Genomic DNA, 19,580 nt, shown 5'->3' on the forward strand with positions numbered 1-19,580 from the left:
GAAATACTCCAAATCATCAATTAAGTTTTTATTTTGGTATGATACATATATATATATATATATATATATATATTAAAAATTAAATAAATACTTAAAATATCAATTATCTATAAATAAGTACTCATCATTTGCTTTTTTAAAAATAACAAGTTTACTCCATCTAGTAATACATATTATTTAGAAACTATATTTATTGCATTCTTATATTTACTTTACACTTGTAATACAATCTTTGATCAATAAACTATTTTTGATGTTCATTTTTCATTTGATTTCGATGTTGATTTCTCTTAAGCCTCAAGAATCTAAGAAATCTAATTCTTAAATTCTTCATTGTATGAATCCAACAAACACGTCATTTTTTATTCAAACAGTTGGCGCTAGAGGGAGGGGCCAAGGAGAACTATCTTAGGAGTATATCAAACTTTAGGAGAATCCTAGATCTAACTTCATCTCAAGTTGGTTTCTAAAAAAAAAGAAAGGGCTTTCTCACCCACGAAAGAGCCCAAGATTCTCATCAGCTTGCCGTCTCATCCCTTGGCTCATGAAGATTTGGTGGCGCGGCTTCAGTCTTGGTCCGCCGGTGAGGTTTGTCGAAATCAAGCCAGAGCCTTGGAAGGTCAACGATCTCGTGGCCACGGGAAGAAGACGACGACAGAGATCAACGACGTCGAAGCCGCTACTTTCCGATACGGAACGTTGAGAAGGACGATCAGAAACGCTCGGACGCCATTGACGGATAGGTCAAAAGCTCTGACGTTCCTCACGAGCTTCTCAACATGTTGAAGGACATGAAGAGAGGCCTCGATTCATTTCCAGAGCAAAGAACATAAGAGTGACGCCGCATAAGTTCTCGATTTCGGATCTGCACACGTCTTGTTCGACGAATTGATTCAGAGAGTTCCTAATTGCATTGTTTCTCCTCCTTCCTCCAGTGTCACCACCGCGACGGCGCCTGGGCATGTTGTTTCTCCGGCGAGTTTGTTTCATTCCGATAAGGCTTCTGTCAAGTCTAAGGAAATGTTGCACGTATGATACGTTTGCGATCAAGGTCAAGTCTTCGCTCGGTTTCTCAGTTCCTCGCAAACCTCAGGTTAAGGATTCAACACTTGAGAATAAGAAAGATGAAGCCTAGCTTGATTGAAGTATCTGCCGCGATGGGGAGTGGATGAGTCTCAACGACCAGAGCAACGCTGTTCTATTAACGAGGTTTAAAGAAACCTCTGTCAAGTCGGATCCAGATGATGTCGAGATGCTTCGTTCCTCTACTTCAAGCCTTTGTACAGCTGGTGTTACTAAATCATGTCAATGGAGCCATTCTGGTCACAAGCACCACACCGAGAACTTCAAGCTTACCGTTCATTGCGAGATGAACTGGTTCTCTATTTTCTCTGCTCTGTTACGTGATGCTGGTAACCTTGTCTTGCTGAAAAACAAGGAGGAGATTGTTTGGGAAAGCCTGCTGATACTTGCTTCTGAACCGAAAGCTGGAAGCTTTTAAGATGCTTAGAGCTGCTAGTGAGAGCTCTAGGTCTAGTTATTATAGCCTTCACATGGAGGGTTCAGGGAAGCTAGAGCTGAGGTGGGAGAGTAACATCACGATCTGTCTAGTAATTATAGCCTTGCGACGAGACCACTGTAGCAAGCTCTGTCTTTTCCTTGCGACAATATCGCCAACACCAGCTCTGTCTCTTCTTTACGACAAGATCGTTGTGTCCCACGAAGCCCAAGTGCAACTCTGATCTTTGCTTTTACAGTACGAGATTCAAATCAAGCTATAGCTTGCGTACCAAGATTCAGCAGCAGTCATCTCTAGCCATCAAAGGCACAAGCTTTCTGTTGGACGCTTGTTTCTCCTTCACGACAAAGATAAGTTCTTTTATAAGCTGCTCATTCTCATATAATTATTGCTTTATTGCTGGTAGCCTATGATATTAATTATTAACAATTATCATATTATCATGCACTCACAAGCATTAAGTAATAATGAGTTCTACAGCCCGCTTATTGCTTATGCCAAATTTGGTTATGTCTTTTGGTTTATATTGATCTAATCATGATCATGCCTTTTGTGAGCCAGCGATCGTTGAGCCAAAGACAAGCGGCTGCCACCATCATGTCCTCATGCTTCGAAGGACGGCCCTTAGCTACGAGCTTGCCGGAAGCGGTACAAGCGGAGCAAACCAGAACGTTTCTCAACGTCATCACAGCCTGACGAACATACAAGCCATCGGCACACACGATTTCAACACGAGACTTTGGGTCGGCAATAGTTCGGTAAACTTGTATTTTAGGCACGAGTTTAAATTGAACTTACTTGTTATTAGGCATGAGTTTGCAGTCGACTCGCTTATTGTTAGACACGAGTTTACAAAAACTCGCCTTTGGCTAGGCATAAGTTTATAAAAACTCTCCTTCTACTAGGCACGAGTTCTCAGTAAACTCGCCTTTGTCTCAGCGTGAGTCCAGTAAACTCGTCTTTCGCTAAGCACGAGTTTAAAACAAACTCGCCTTTTACTAGGCACAAGTTCAAGTCGTCATAGGCATGAATGTGTCTAGTTGATTGTCTAATAAATCATATTCGTAAAATTCATAGAGATCGACTTCATCTCTCTCTACGAACTTGGAGGGTTTACTGTTGGGGGTGGATTTACATCCTCCCTCAAGGTCCATTGGACAATAAATTAAGCTCATTTTACTATGAAGTCCTAGCTTCTTCTTTGTATAAATATAAATACACCTCTCTTTATCAAGCGAATCTTCTCTTTTCCACTTAGATCTAGAACACTTCTTATAAAAAGTTTATGGATTCTTAGATTTACTTTACACTTGTAATACAATGTTGATAAATAAACTCTTTTTGATATTCATTTTCCATTTGATTTCGATGTTGATTTCTTGTAAGTCTCAAAAATCTAAGAAATCTAATTCTTAAATTCTTCATTGTATGAATCCAACAAACACGTCTTTTTGGTTCAAACAAACAAGAATACAATCCCAATTCACTATCTTGTCTTACATAGAGACATATTGAAATTCTTACATAGACTCAACTACATGCTCATTTTCAAGGTTTAGGAAACCATTTGAACCAGGAATTGAAATCGTAAATCTTCAATATAATCACTATGTGGTAACATCTGCCAGAATCAGAATATCGAAGTATCGAACTTAAAACGGATCTGATTATGCTGAAAAATTATTCTTTCCTCAGTTACGTTTGAATAATCATTTGGGACAAGACTTATTTTCTTAAAACATCAAATTTTACATCTTACACCTGCTAATACTTTGAACCATTCCTACCGAGACAATTTACATGCAATATGTTGAACACATGCATGCATCCTACATATGCATCAAAAGATGTGCAAAACCTTGTATATGAGTTTAAGTGGATGCTAGAATAATATACATTGAATCACTGTCAAAGTCAAGTACATATGAACATATGATTGTGAAGTATACACCTTTTTGCTTTCAAAGATTTTAATTTATCTAGTAAAATGCAAAATAAATACAACATGACACCATTTATGTAATATCTCAAAACCGAGCCTCAAAAATTATTGCAAAACTTAGGTTCACCTCCTAGAGTGAACCTTTAAATTTACATCTCATTCTAGAACCAATCAAAGTACCACGTAGATAATTAATTAAAAAATATTAAATTTATTTAAAAATAACTAAAAAAAGAATAACGCCAATTTTAACGACGATGACGCCGCTACCTAAACCGTAAACCCTAAATCTTAAATTCTAAACCCTAAACTTTAAATCCTAAACCCAAACCCTAAAACCTAAAACCTATACCCTAAACCCAAATCCTAGACCATAAACCCAAATTGTATACCCTAATCTCAAACTGTATACCCTAAACCCAAACCATAAACCCTAAACCCAAACCATATACCCTAAATTTAAATCCTAGACCCTAAACCCAAACCTTATAGCGTATAGGTTTAGGATTTGGGTTTAGGGTTTAGGGTATACGGTTTGGGTTTAGGATTTGGTTTAGGTATAGGGTTTGGATTTAAGGTTTACAGTTTGGGTTTAGGGTCTAGGATTTGGGTTTAGAGTATGCAATTTGAGTTTAGGGTCTAGGATTTGGGTTTAGGGTATATGGTTTGAGTTTAAAATTTAAGGTTTAGGGTTTAGAATTTAAGATATGGGGTTTTCGGTTTAGCCGGCGGCGTCAGCGTTGTTAAAATTAGCATTATTCTTTTCTTTTAAAAAAAAAAAAAAATTTAATAGTTTTTAATTAATTATCTGCGTGACACTTTGATTGATCCTAGAAGAAGATGTGAATTTAAAGGTTCACCCTAAGGGTTGAATTTAAAGGTTCACCCTAGGGGTAAACCTAAATTTTGTTCCAAATATTATTAGGTTTAAAAGGAAACCGGCTAGGATTTACCTCAATTTTTCTTATAAATAGAGGTTTCCTCTCTCTTTTTCTACAAAACAAAACCACGGCCAAACTGTGGAGAGATTTCGAAAACCAAAACCTTAGCCGTCAAAATACTTCTCCTCTATCTCGCCTCTTCTCACTACAAAAAAAAATAGCGTCTATTGCAACATAAAAATTACAATGTCTATTTTCGTTATGATTATTACAATATTTTTTTGCAATAATAAATATTATTTACAGTTTCATTACAAATTTATTGCAAAATAACAACTATAACGGACGTTACATGTTTTCTTTACTAAATTTCAATTTTTTACAACATAAATAAATATCTTGTGAATTTTGCAAAAAGCATTCAACACTTTTGAATCATTGCTAATTTGCACACACAAAAAATATGTGGCAAAAATGTGAAAGTGATTATACTTTTATTATATAATTTTATAGAAAAAATTAAATGTTTTTTGTATATTAATTACAAGAAATATATAATATATATTTATATTTTATATTTAAATATGTACACTATATTTTTAAAGTTTCAGGTTGTTAAGATTTGTTAACAGTTTTATGTTATGAATTTTATTTTGTTTTGGTCTAATATGGTATGGCTTACTTACTCCTATTCGGAAAAGGAAATTAGACAAAATAATTATTTAAATATTTTTCAAAAATAATTATAAAATAACTATGCTATAAACGTAACTTTTATCTCTTCTTTTTTTCCCTTTAATTCAGATAAAGATAGGTCCAAGGTCTTTATCAAAAAAAAAAATTTAGTAATTTCAAGAAAAATAAAACTACACACATACCTTCTTCCAAATCATTAACGGAAAAAGACTTCTCATCTCTTTAATTATCGACATACCCCCCGAATCTCTTTCTCCACTTTTTGTCATGAAACAGAGCATATTACAGCAGGTTTCATATCACAGTAAGCTGACTCCATCTTTCTTCCTTTGATATTTCTTCTGTAGGTAATGTACTAATGTTACAATTTCCAGAAACGAAAAGAGATATAAATAAAAAAGAGAATTATATTATACTTCTGTTTTTTGTGGTCAAAACTTTCTCTCCTCAAACCCTTCTCTCTCAACTTTCTCTCTCGACATCAGCTTCCGTGACCTCCGGCGCGTGTGCCCTACCGCCACCGTCGGAGGGTTTCTCTTCCCATTCGCCTTGTTTTGCCTCTTCTTCCACCTCCGTCTATCCCTCTGATATGTCGACTCCCTCTGGAGAAATAGCGCCACCGGCGAAAGCTTCCGGGGCTGGATCCGGTGTTCGTCTAGATTTCTGGAGATGTCACGAGGTTGGTGAAACGGATGTGGTTAAGTGGTCGGATTTTTAGGGTTCATTGTGGGTTTCAAGTTTTCCCCTTTCTTGGCTCACGTTGTACGAGACGGCGGCGCGTGGTGGCGATTCCGGGGCTCCTCCTCCAGATCCGGTGTAAGTTCTATCAGATCTACTCCATATGGTCCGGTGTGAGATGAGGTAATGGTGTTTGGTACGGGATTTCTCCTCGGCGTCTTGGTGGATCTCAGCCTCTCCTCCCATTGTCATGAGAGCTTTGGAGATTTCACTACTCGAAGGCGCGCTCTTAGGTAGTGGTTACCGGTGCGTGCCAGTGCCCCTACCGTTAGGCGCGTGGAGATCTGATGAACTGAAGCACGGTGTGGTCGTATATGGCCCATTCGTCACAGTTGGGAGGATCTCCTTCTCATCTCTGAAGTTTCTGTCAGGTTCCAGCTCTAGTTCACGGGTGTTACTGCCGGCTAGTTTTCATTGGTGTTCGCTCTTGTTCTTCACGGAAAGATAGTCGTCTCCTTGCTACCGGAGCGACCACAGGCGTTGTGAAGCTAACTGCCTTTCGGTTCTCGATAGCAGCAAGTGGTGAGGATGGTGTCAGCTTGGGTTGTCTCCGTTTTGCAGGTTTCCTCGGTGGTACTACTTGTCGAGCGGGCATTTCCCAGTGTCGAGGCTATTTCATTTGAATTTCTTCGACAGTGACGGTTTGTTTAGCGTGTTCAGGTCCAAAGAGCCATCTGGAGTTAGTAGTAGTTGCTGTCTCAGGCCCGTCTTCTTGCTTGTTCTTAGGTTAGTTCGTATTGTAATTATCGACTCCAAGCTTCATCGTCAAAGAACGGACTTCTAGCTAACGGGTTCGGAGCCGATCTTTTGGATTCCCCATTACTAGGGCTTAGATGAGAGAGACGGTCGAGTTGGGGATGGTGGTTCCCTCCAATGGTAATCTCCGTTTTCGATCTTCTGAGTCTTGGTCAATGGGGTGAAGACAAAAGTGTCGGGTAGTCCTCAAATCTGTGTGTCGGCGCCTTTTTGAGAAGGAAGTGAAGAGGCAGTGGTCGGCTTGCCTTTCGATTAAGTCGGCGTCGTTGGCCGCGGATCTACGGTGATGATGAGGGACCTGGAACGGACCCTTGAACCTAGATTTTTTCCCTCCCATTGTTTTTAGCCTACTTTTTCTTGTACCTTAGTGATAAGCCTAATATATTGCTGAGGATTGCTGTTTCTTCGTCGGTTAGCCGAAAGCTTTGTTCCGGTGCCCAGTTATGAGTTGTGTTTTTATTATTAATATTAATCATTAAAAAAAAAGAAAAAAGAGAATTATTGACCTCTGTTTTTTCATGACGATCCCTCTTATCTTATGTTTCTCTCTGCATTTATTAGCTTTATAGTTTAAGTCGTATAAGGATTGAGTTGTTTCTCTCTGCATTTATTAGCTTTATAGTTTAAGTCGTATAAGGATTGAGTTTTAAATTATTTGTTTAACCTCTGTTTTGATCCATTAAAAAAACAGATAATTGTGTTGCTGTTTCTTCCTTGATTGAACGGCTCGGAACACTTACGTACTTGTTGTCATACGATTCTGTTCACACTCGGTAAGTTTTGTTACATGCGCTCATGATACATGTTCTTTATGCATTGAATTAATGATTTATTCAAGGTCTAGATTGGTTGATCGCAGATTTTTCAAAAATTCAAATGTCTTAGAGTAATGATAATCATGCTATGAGGCAGTGGATGTACGCAAGAATTGATCCTAATACCAATCAAGTCTCTAATGCATTTATAGAAGGATTGAAATATTTTTTGGTTGCTGCTAAAAACCATGTTTTATTTACTCAAAAACAGAAAATATTTTACCCGTGTAGTAAGTGTGAGAATAGAAAATTTCTTGATGAGCAAACAGTCGTCGGCCATTTATATAACAGTTTGCCCATTTTTAGTAAAATTTTACACTCTTTCGGATTTTCTACCCAATTCACTCGAATGAATTGTTTAGATTAGTCCATCGAGTCTTTCTTTTTTTTCTATAAACCCACATTTTTATTCTCCTTTTAGACCAAGCCTTTTTTGTGTTGAAAGTTCTCTCTTGCTGAGAAAGATGACCCTAGAAAAGAGCGTAATAATGGCCCATGACATTACAGTGTCATACAAAAATTTGGAGTAGTTGTCTGTACAACAGTAAATATGGTACAAATTGATTTGCTTGCCGTAAATTCATCTCTTTTTGAGTTCGCGGGCTTGAGACCAAGTACATATATGAACTGAGAGGATTAAACCGAAGTTGTTAAATAAGATTGATGGACAGAGTCGGGAGATTCGTAGAGTTGATATCAAAGGTTTCAATGCCAATTACAAATGCAAGATATTGGAACCACTTTACTTATGCGTACTGGTCAGTAAAACTTAATGAAAATTAGCCTCAAAAATATTGCAATACCGGCGACTTTAAATTTGCTTTGTCTGAAACTGGCTCTACAAATCTGGTTCTGTACAGTTTGGCTATCTAAAGAATGAAAACAAGAATTTGTCCATCAACATAAACCAATATATTATAAAATTGAGATGCATTCAAACTCTCATATAAACTTTGCATCTAAACCTAATACTTCATGGGCTTTTAGTCCATAATCAACTATAGCCTTAGATTTCACACTTGGTAGAAATGTTTAATAGCTCACCACTTGTTTATAAACTTCTGCTAACTAATGATACTTTCATCTTAAAGCCATTGAATAAGTAATGCATAATTAGTTTTCTATAGAAGCGACTAAAACTGAAGTTTTTAACAATGTATTCTTTTAAAATAAAAACTAGACATTGATCCGCACATTCGTACGGGTAATTTTTCATTTTATAAATATATATTTTTCATATTATATTTTGTATATAATCATTTTTGATAATATAATATTGTGATTTTCAAAATAAATAAATAGATAATATATAGTTGTAGATATAAAGTTTAATATATGTTAACAATTTCATTTTTATATAAAAATGTTACATAATTTATTAATTTTTATTTTTATAAACTGTAAATGATATTCTAATTCCTATAAAAGATGAATGATATTTTTATTTACTTAAATGAAAATATTATTTTATTTATGTTAATTTACCAATTCAATATAATTTTCGTATTTAATTCATTTATTACTTCTATTTAATACAATATGGACTATAATTATAAAATTCATAAAAAATATCATATAATTTATTTTGTTTTGTTTTTATAAAAAATTATTTAAAATTAGTTTATAGTAATATTATATTACTAATTATGAAATTAATCATTCATTAATTAAAAAAATGTTTAAATATTTATAAGATTTGGTTAGATTATTTCTCATCAGATTTTATTATAACTAAAAATAAAATTTAAATTTACAGTTAAAATTAATTTATTATTAATATTCTTATAGTTATTTAGATTCTTTAGAAATGTTAATGCAAAAATCAAATAGATATATGAATCTAGTATGACTATTTTATAGTACATAAAAATGGTACTTCTCTTTTAATAGAGAAAATAAGAAACCAAAAAAGATTCTAAATGTGTGATAAAAAAAGGGGCCTTACTACTTTTAGGGAGATGATCTTCACGCCTAAGTTCCACTTTGAGATATGATTGTGGTTCTCTGTTGTATTCCACCTCAATTCTCACATTCTCAAAACCGTCTCATGTTTATGGATATTGTTTTCTTTGCTATAAATATAAATAACAAGTACTTTCTTGACACCAAAATAGTTTTCTTCCAAGAAATTGATAGATAACGATCAAGATAAATATATTCTCAGTTTAGCAAACAACCTTAAGAGCATCTTCCAAAGTAACATCATTTTTAATTGAAAGGATCTCTCTCTAATCCTCTCTCTCTAATCCTCTCTCTCTCTAAAACCTCTCAAAACCTAAATCGCCCTTTTCATCTTCTCCGGCTGCGCGGCACGGAGCCGATTTCCTCCCTTCTCTCTCTCTCTTTTTATTTTTCTTTGCCTCTTCCTCTTCCTCTGTTTCCCTTCCCGGTAGGTCAACTTTCTAGAAAGTTCATTCGGTTTTTGTGTTCAGATCCGGGCCCTGGTGATGGCTCTTCTTTTCGGTTGGCTTTCTCCAGAGACGCGACGAGGCTATGGGAACTAGGAAGCGGCTGGGGTGGATTTTAGGATGGCGGGAAGTAGATTGGCGTTTTTCAGATCTGTTTGGTCCGATATACTTCCAACTGGAGGTGGCAGCACGTGTAGCTGAATCTGACTCACCCAGTTCATATTTTCTTGTTTGGGCCTGTCTCGGTGTGGTGTTTGGTTCTTATCCTCCGCCTTGGTGTCTCGGCGAGAATTCCCTCTCCTCTGCCCTCAAGTTGTCCTTTGGTGGTTGTCTCCATCAAGGCGTGTGTAGATTTATCCCCATTTGGTGGTGTCAGATAGTGGTGTCTGATGGCGTGTGTTGCTTCTTGGTCCTGGGGTCATGTGGAGGTGTCTGGTACTTTGGCGTCCTCTTTTCCGGGAATCTGTTACAATCATTGCCAGGTTCAGTTCATGGTCTTGTTTGGAAGGGAACTCGGGCCAGAGTTTGCTCTCTCTTGGTTTTGGGGTCTTTGGGTTCGTTCTTCATTGGCTTCTCGTCATCGTTCTGTCACCGGTGGCTGAGTTTAGAGTCTGAAGAATCATCACTTGTTCTAAGTGGTGGAATGTGTGGAGATTTTGACAGGTTTCGGGGGCCATCGATTGCTCTGTCCTCTCTCCATGGCGGCACATTTTGGACATCTCCATCCCAGTTATGAAGATGTTTCAGTTGGCTATATTCGGTAGGAGCTATCTTTTTCTTTAGTTGCAGGTACCCTTTCCCCTCACAGAAAGGCGGCTTCACGTCAATCCGAGTTTTGCCTTGAGTGAACGCATCTTGGTGTTAGGTTCGTAGTCGTCCTAATGTATTGATTTCTTGGGTCTTTGTTGACTCTCTCGAGCTTAAGAGTTAAGACACATTCAGCACTGTATGAAAAATGGGATGCATAGCTCCTTACCCAGATTAACCGATCTAGTAGTGAGGAACAAGTCTGATCCGGGGATGTTGAAAACCATTCCGACTTTGTCGTCTTTCTGAAGCCTAGCTATAGGATTGTGTTGTACCGACTTTGTTTCGATTTACAGTAATGTGTTCGTGATGCCTCTTTGGGAAAGCTAATAAAATGTAAAAAAAATTCATTTTTTTAATTGGCAAAACTTCAAATTTAAAATTTAGGAGTGTTTTTTTTTTCCAAAATAAAAACTTCAAATTTAACATTAATTTTTCTTGTATTTTACACTATAGTTTTTCTTATTGATAAAAGTTAATAAAATCATAAATATTTTATATAATCATAAAAATGAGAACCAATCAGCGTTTGTTCAGTACCGAATCCTAATGGTGCTAAAGTCTTTGACAAACCTTCTGTAGAAACCAGCTAGTCCATGAAAGCTTCTAACTTCGCTCACACTCTTAGGACTTGGCCAATCTCAGATTGCTTTGATCTTTTCTTCATCCACCTTGATTCCTTGAGCTGTAACAACAAAGCCTAAAACACAAGGTGATTTGCTCCAAAAGTACACTTTTTAAAATTAGCAAAAAGAGTTTCCTTTCTAAGCACTTCAAGAACAGATTTCAGATGCTTAACATGCTCATTCAAACTCTTGTTGTAGATCAGGATATCATCAAAATAAACTACCACAAAATGACCTATGAAAGCTCTAAAAACATGATCCATCAATCTCATAAAAGTTCTAGGTGCGTTTGTAAGTCCAAATGGCATAACAAGCCACTCATACAAGCCATGTTTTGTTTTAAAAGCAGTTTTCCACTCATCACCTTCTTTCATCCTATCATCAAGTTTAGGAATATGATGCATGTACTTTACAGTGATATTGTTGATGGCTCTGTAATCTACACACATGCGCCAGCTTCCATCTTTATTTGGCACCAAAAGTACTGGAACAACACATGGACTCATGCTTTCTCTGATATGGCCTTTCTCCATTGACTCATCAACATGCCTCTGTAGTTCCTTAGTCTCTTCAGGATTGGTTCTGTAAGCTGGTCGGTTGGAAAGAGAAGCTCCGGGAAAAAAATCTATTTGATGTTCAATCCCTCTGACTGGTGGTAGACCATCAGGGCTCTCTTCTGGAAATACATCACTAAACTCCTGCAAAGGAAACTTAAACTCACTCGGTAGCACCGGTTCATGGTCGGAAGAAGTCATTAGTGCACCTTTAAAGACAAACAAAAGCATAGACTGTTGGAGATACATAGCTTTCTTAACCTCACTGTTTTTGGCCATGAGGTGAATCTCCTTGTCTTTCTTTCTATCAGGTAATTTCTCTTTGTCTTTAGCTTCTTGTCTCATGAGCTTGAGTTGAACTTGGTCTTGATGAACCTCATGAGGTGATATGGGAGTGAGAGCAATCTTCTTCTCCCGATGGGTGAAAGATTGGCGGTTCGTAAACCCATCATGAAACTTTCTTATCATACTGCCAAGGCCTTCCAAGGAGGATATGGCTAGAGTCCATAGGCAGAATATCACACACTATCTCATCTTGGTATCTCCCAATGGTTATATGAACCATAACTTGTTCTGTGACCTTTAACTCACCATCTTCATTCAGCCACTGAAGCAAATAAGGTCGAGGATGTTTTCCAGTTTTCAGACCAAGCTTTGCCACAAGAGATTCACTAGCCACATTAGTAAATATTCCACCATCTATAATCAGGCTGCAAACCTTATTATAAGCATTACAACGAGTGTTAAAGAGGTTCTCTCTTTGATTTGGACTGAACTTTCAACGATCTTCTAGTGACCAGAAGCTCTCCACGCACTAGATATTCTACAGCTTCTTCCTCAGTAACATCATCCTTCTCGTCCTCAGAGATCAGTTTGCCATTCTCAAGCAATATCATGACCTTCTTGTTAGTGCACTCTCTAGCATAGTGACCAAAACCATGGCATTTGAAACACTTCACATCTCTGGTTCGTGTGGCTGCTGCCTTCCCTTTGTTATCTCGAGCAGTCGCCTTTGGTTCTTCTTTTGGTTTCACAAATACCTTGTATTCTTTACCATAAGATGATCTGGTTGTGTTACCATAAGAGCCTCTAGGATTCAGTTTCCTCTTCAACTGCTGCTCAATGAGAGTTGCCTTGTGTAGAAACTCATAGATATCCTCATACTCCTGCAACTCCAATCTATCTTGAACTTCACGGTTGAGGCCATCTAGAAATCATGCCATAGTTGCCTTAGGACTTTCTTCTACAGCAGCTTTCATCAATAGGATTTCCATCTCCTAGTAGTAGTCTTTTACACCTCTGGTTCCTTGAGTAAGTCTCCTGAGTATTTGATGAACTTCCCTACTGTAATGACCAGGAACAAGTGTTTCTTCATAATAGTTTTGAGTTCAAACCATGAAGACACTTGTGGCTCTCCTGTTCTCCTCCTGGTTGTAACAATCTGATACCACCAATGTAGAGCATAACCATTGAACTCAGTAACAACTAGTCTCACTTTCTTAGAGTCTAAAAAATTCTTGCAATCAAACACCAGTTCCATCTTTTTCTCCCACTCCAGATACGCATCAGAATCGTTTATACCACTGAAAGTTGGTATACTGAGCTTGAGGTTGCCAAGGCTGTCGTCAGCTATGTCTTCAGCAACTCCGCGTGCCGTGCGCCTAGTTTGAGAAGTTGTCCTTACTGATTTGGCATCATCAGTACTACGGCCAGAAGAGGTATAAAGATCCTCATTTTCTTCAACTACTGCAGGTCGCTTGCCCTTTCTCTTTTTTCTAGCTGCTTTCCTAGTCTGTGAAGAAGTACCCAAAACATTGTCAGTAGCAAAGGAAACTCTTTCAAATTGAAGTTTCTTATCCATTTCTTTCATCAGTGTAGCCATCATGGCCCCCATCTGAATTTTATCAAACTTAAAAGTGGGTGTTTCATCTCGTTAATGGCTCCCATCAGACATGGCTTCCTGTTAAGAAATTAAACAAGAAAGATTAGCACATATATGAATAGTTGAAGCCTCACAATCTCTCAAGTGTTTCTCTCTTATATTTTTCAGTGAGTTTTCTATGTGAATCCAGTAGCTCAGCAACAAACAAAGATCAAACTTCAAAGAACAAACCCCAACCCCAAAACAGAAGAAAGAGATAGACAGATTGCAAGATTTTTGTTTGCAAGAGGCATTAACACCAAGGCTGGATTTCTCTTCAGCCGGCTGGATTTCTCTTCAGCCAAGTTGGATTTCTCTTCAACTTTTCTTTTGATTTCGTTTTTTATAGTGGTTGGCCCTCTTGTAGATACAACAGATAGAAAGATAAGAGATTTCTGAGAAAATTGCAGAGAAATTGTAGTGAATACAAAACAGATTCCCAAAACAGAGAAGAGAAGTCAAAAAGTTTAGAATCAAACCCTAGATCAAGAGCCTTCAAATCTGCTCTGATACCACTTCATGAATCCCTTATGAGGAGATCTGATTGTCCCTGTTTCTTTTTTAAGGAAGATCAGATGGTTTGAGAGAGATATGGGTTGATTTCGATGATGATGGATGGATCGATTGGATGATCTTCAGAGATGATCTATGGAATGATCAAGTATTGTGTAGATGTGTCTAAGATCAAGATAATGAACTCTACTTGTGATCAAAAACAAGTTTTGCTTGCAGAGAATGAACTCCTAGCAATCAATGTTCAAAGATGAACAAAGGATTCACAGATATGAGCAAGTTTGTTTGATAAAAAGTGAATCAATTTTTTAGAAACACGGCAGAGTTTAAGTAGAGAGAAAGGAAGAAGAAAACGAAAAGTCCTAAAAGAAGGCGGGAAGTCTAAGTCGCAGAAAATAATAAATTATGTAGAAAAACTAAGTAAAACCAATGACTGAATAGGTGAAGAGTTGGTTTGGCTCCTTGACTTGATTTCCGACTTGGTTTAGGTCTGGTACCGAGTAAACCAAAGCAGAAATCGATTTCCTCAGTCTTCTGGTTTGTGATCTAGTGATTGGGCCTTTAGACAAGCACAATAGATCTTTGTCTTGATTAGTTTTGGCTGAGAAAGTCATGTCTAGTCCATCATCAGTTTGGTTCGGAGTCTGAGTATCACCGAGTCCATTTAGCTCCAAGTCAGCTTCACAGTCACCTGATTGTTGCATCCACTCAGTTTTATCCATAGAGTTGTATCCACGAGTTTCTGCGCCCACCAGTTCAGCATCCACGGAGTTGCATCCACAGAGTTGCATCCATTTCAAATTATCTTCTAGCTCGACCATGCTTGCATCAGTCAGGGCTGAAAATAAGTTTAGAGAAGTCAATAGTGTACATGCCTTGTGTTCTTGTGGAAACAAAAGAAGCAGATTCTTATGAACTTTCTATTTAAGAAGGGCGAGCTTCCGGTTCGGTATCTCGGTCTACCACTTATGCAAAAGGCATGAAAACGCAAGACTGTCTCCCTTAGTGGAAAAGATAAGAACTCAGATATGCTCTTGCACGAGTCGTTTACTCTCTTATGGAGGTCGATTACAGCTCATAAATGTTGGTTGTAATTGATTTTATTGAAAGGGTGTATGTGTTAACAGTTGTGACTTTTAGTTAGTTAGTTTTTCTAAGAGTTCTAAAGAGAAAAGACGCAACTCTTAATTTGTAATAACACAACTCTATTAAAGAGCTACATTGAAGAGATACAATCAAGAGATGTAAGTGTTCACTTTGTGTTGTTTCATTTTCTATATAATCCCTTGTTATTGTGATGTATAACAATATGTTCAGATTTCTATTTCTAATAATAAAAGTAAAGCTCTTGTTCCTTAAGAGATTCATCTCTTGTTTCTTTGTTATATTTTAGAAACCTTAGTTTCTTTTACATGGTATCAGAGCCTTATTGATTCAAGGGCCAACTAAAGAGAGAAGCAAGTATTTGTAAAAAGGATTCAAAGAAAAATTAGAAAATGATGGAAGCAACAATACAACAAGTGATTCCCATATTTTATGGAGACAAGTATGATTTCTCACGCATTAAGATGACAACAATTTTCAAAACTCGAAAATTGTGGACAGTGGTGGAAAATGGAGTTCCAACCCAACTGGCACAAACATAAGAAAATCCTAGAGTATTGCAACTGAGAAATCAATGGGAGGAAGCATCATCACAAGATATGATGGCACTATAAATTCTACAAACTGTTGTGTCTGATAAGATATTCTCTCGTATAGCACCAGCAGTTACTTCAAAGGAAGCATGGGATGCTTTGAAATCTGAATTCCTAGGAACTCCACAAGTACGATTGATCAAACAGCAATCATTGAGAAGGGAGTATGAAAATTTGAAGATGAACGAAGGTGATAACATCACAGTTTCCACTGAAAATTAATTGATTTGTGAAATCAATTAAGAGTTCATGGTGAAGAGAAGTCGGATTATCAGATTGTCCAGAAAATTTTGATATCTCTCTCAGAAAGGTTTGACAGCATTGTGGCTGTAATGGAGCAAACAAAAGATTTGACTTCGTTGTCGGTAACAGAGTTAATAGGAACTCTGAAGGCACATGAAAAACATATGGAAAACCAAAGTGAGAACATGCTGGAAGGAGCTTTTAATGTTCAGCAAAGAAGAAATTTTTTTGGTTATAAGCCAGAATATGGAAAAAGGTGATGTGGGTTTTGTAAGAGAAACAACCACACATAAGCTGACTATTGGAAGAAACAGAATTTGGCTGATCAGCAAAGAGGTTCAAGGAACCATAAAGAATGTTACAACTGTGGAAAATTTGGACATTTCTCAAGAGATTGTCGTTCGAAGAAATATGAACAAGCAGAGATGGGTATTGAGGATGAAGAAGATGAAGATCACATGATATTTAGTGCAAGTGAAGAGTCAGAAAAAACCAAAGACGAAGATTTTTGGTTAGTGGATAGTGGCTTCACATGATACTCCTCTAAACAAAGCACTGTCAGAGTTCGGTCTATACTCAGTTCCTAGGATGATTAAACAGTGCTACATGTAAGGATTAGAGGATAATCATTTGCTTTTAATGATTTGTGTCCATATCTTTGAGATATGAATGGAGTAGTACATGATACTTCTCTAAACAAAGCTAATGAAAAATCACCTTGTGAATATTAAAATGTAGCTGTTTCCAGGAGAATGAAAGAAATGATATATTCTCCAAGTTCACTCATGATTAACCAGAACTTTTTACGGCCAAAATGAACACAATATAGAACCTAATCTATGAAAAAATGAAATTGTATTATAGTTATTGTCTAGGTATACATCAAAGCCCGGGTAGTTCAAGACATCATGTTCACTACTTGGCCGAGTAAATCCGATAGCTACTAACAATGTCTGGTTCAATGCTGAAAGATTGCTACCAACTCATCATGCAGTGTTTTTTTGTTTATACTCTCAAAGGTCGTTTTTATCCACTCTTTTTATCTTTTCGAGTATTGTTTAGGTAGTCAAGTATGTCAAGTCTATCGAGTCGTCTAGTGTTTAGAGTCATTTCTATTCATGTGTGGGATTGTTGGAACTGTTTTTTTGGACAAATGGATATGACCAATATTCTGGTGATTTTTCCGAGCAACTTAATTGTCGGAATAACCGGATTGTGGAATAGTTGGATTCCTTGTTATGAGCATTGTAATATAATGTAATCATATGTCAAAAAAAAGTTCGTTTGAATGAGAAATGAAAGATTAATATGAAATTATTTGTAGAATATTTATATTAGAAATATGAGGTGAAAATCATCTTGTGTATAAAATGGAGAAATTAAAACAAAGTTAAAAAAACTTTGTAAACATTTTGGTGTATTAAGAAAAGAGATACTTGGGCTAGACTGAATTTTGGATTAAACCACTAAGATTTATTTGTCTTAGCCCAATATCTTTTGCTAATTATTTTACTAAATAATAAAGCATAAGATCTCTTTGTTTCTCATCTTTGACTAACGTCTTTGATCAACAGTGAATTTGATTTTGGATTCAATGCTGTAACATATGGAGAATAAATTCAGCTCATGATAGAATCAAAATAAAAATCTCCATTTAGTGCTTTGTGATGCACATTATTTCATGGGCTATATAAAGCCATGCCTTTCTCATTTGATAGACACGTCGAACACAAACAAAAAAACAGTTTCTCCCATTTATTTATTTTTGTGTCTGACAGTATAAGAGTATAGCATAGATATAGGTTTGATAGGTTATGGTTCTCATGTGTTGTGAGACTGAAAATATAGACAGTTATATATTTAGATTCTTAAATGTATCAAACCTTCATACTATGAGTATTTAAAAGATTAAGGAAATAGATCTGAATCTCGACTCTACTTAAGTTCTTTTCATTCCAAATACGGTATTATGTTGTTGTACTTTTTGTTCATATCATTTGTAATTTTTTTTTAGCATATCAAATTTGCTCATCTTGTAAATTGGGTGCCTACAAAAGACACAGTTTAGCAAATGGACTAGCTCAAAAATCGATGTGATGCCTTCAAGAGGACTCTATGATGGCTATTGTGGGCATTGATGCCACTTTGTGATCCTTTATAGAGACTGTTTCCTTTTGAGAAAGGAGTTAGAGCGCCATGGTAGCCTAAATGTGGGAAGAATTTTTGGTGGCCTCAAGATTAAGGTCCCACAATGCCTTATAAAAACTTCATGATCTGAAGAAGATATGAAAAATTGATTTATTTGCTTTAATCATTAAGCATTTGCCTCTTGGTAATGAACTAACAAAAGCCAGTGTTCTCGCCTGTTCACTCAGTATCGGCACCTTATGAAGGCATGCATAAGATCTTATGATCAACAAGCTGATAGCTAAGTGGCACAGAAACATTAACAGGAATCAAGTTTGTTCAGTGGTGGAAAATCAAAGCATGACCATCCAGCCAAAAGCTCAAAATCACAAAGAACATATGCATTTCAGTGGAATTGAAGGAAACATTGTCGAAATGATTTTTTTTTTGAAGACTTGATGAACATCTCAAGCAGAAACAGTGACAACCAAATGTTTAAGGGCACAATGGATTCAAATTCGACAATAAGAGTATAACCGGTTTGAGTTTTGATGTCTGATTCTCCACAGTTTAATATCGCATCATTTGACGGTAGACAGAAACATCAAAACATTTATAGTTTTTCGTACTCTTAAATCATCATATGGTAGGGTTCTTATTTACTTTTATGTGAAAATAAAAAGTTAAAACTTATACAGTAAAAAAATATAAATTAATAATGTTGGCACTATGATATTTTATCAATTTACAGAGTTATTAATTTATAAAGAGTATCCATTAATGAATTTTTTTTATTTTATAAAAAAAAATTATAAATGAACAAAATAACTGATTTTGTCGTATATAAATAAATTACATCTTTGAAATTCGAATTTCACGTTATTTTTATTGTATTATTTTTTGTATATAAAATATGTTTTATAAAACTAAAATTAGGTTTAGATATTATTTTACTAAATATTAGCAACATATATATATATATATATATATTGAAGTGCTAAGAAAATATAGAGGTAATTCTATTGTGAAATAAAGAAAATAATATAATTATTTGTTTGTACTTATATAAAATGTATATATAGAAAAATTATTAATTTATGATTTTAACAGAAAATTATTATTATCTTATTATTTTATCGATTTGTATCTATTTTAAACAAGTACAGCTCGGGACCGTAAAAAAATTATTAATTTATAGTGTTTATTAAGTTATCGAATATTAATTTATAGAGTTTATACAATAAGATTCTAATATAATGCAATCACAAATTATTGGATTTGTAAATCTATACTAATAAAATGGACCTTTTGAGGCTCCACGGAGCGTCCACATCAGC

The 19,580-nt window shown here is 36.1% G+C and overlaps 1 long non-coding RNA gene across 1 annotated transcript; it reads left to right on the forward strand.

Annotated features, from left to right (window-relative positions):
* Positions 1–341: 341 nt before the first annotated feature.
* LOC111206473 lies at positions 342–18,427 on the forward strand. The gene is made up of 3 exons (XR_007323497.1): positions 342–5,342; positions 7,224–7,305; positions 7,377–18,427. It is a non-coding gene; the product is annotated as an uncharacterized LOC111206473 (long non-coding RNA).
* The last annotated feature ends 1,153 nt before the right edge of the window (positions 18,428–19,580 follow it).

This window comes from Brassica napus, chromosome C5 (assembly GCF_020379485.1).
Source record: "Brassica napus cultivar Da-Ae chromosome C5, Da-Ae, whole genome shotgun sequence".
In the NCBI taxonomy this organism is placed as follows: domain Eukaryota; kingdom Viridiplantae; phylum Streptophyta; class Magnoliopsida; order Brassicales; family Brassicaceae; genus Brassica; species Brassica napus.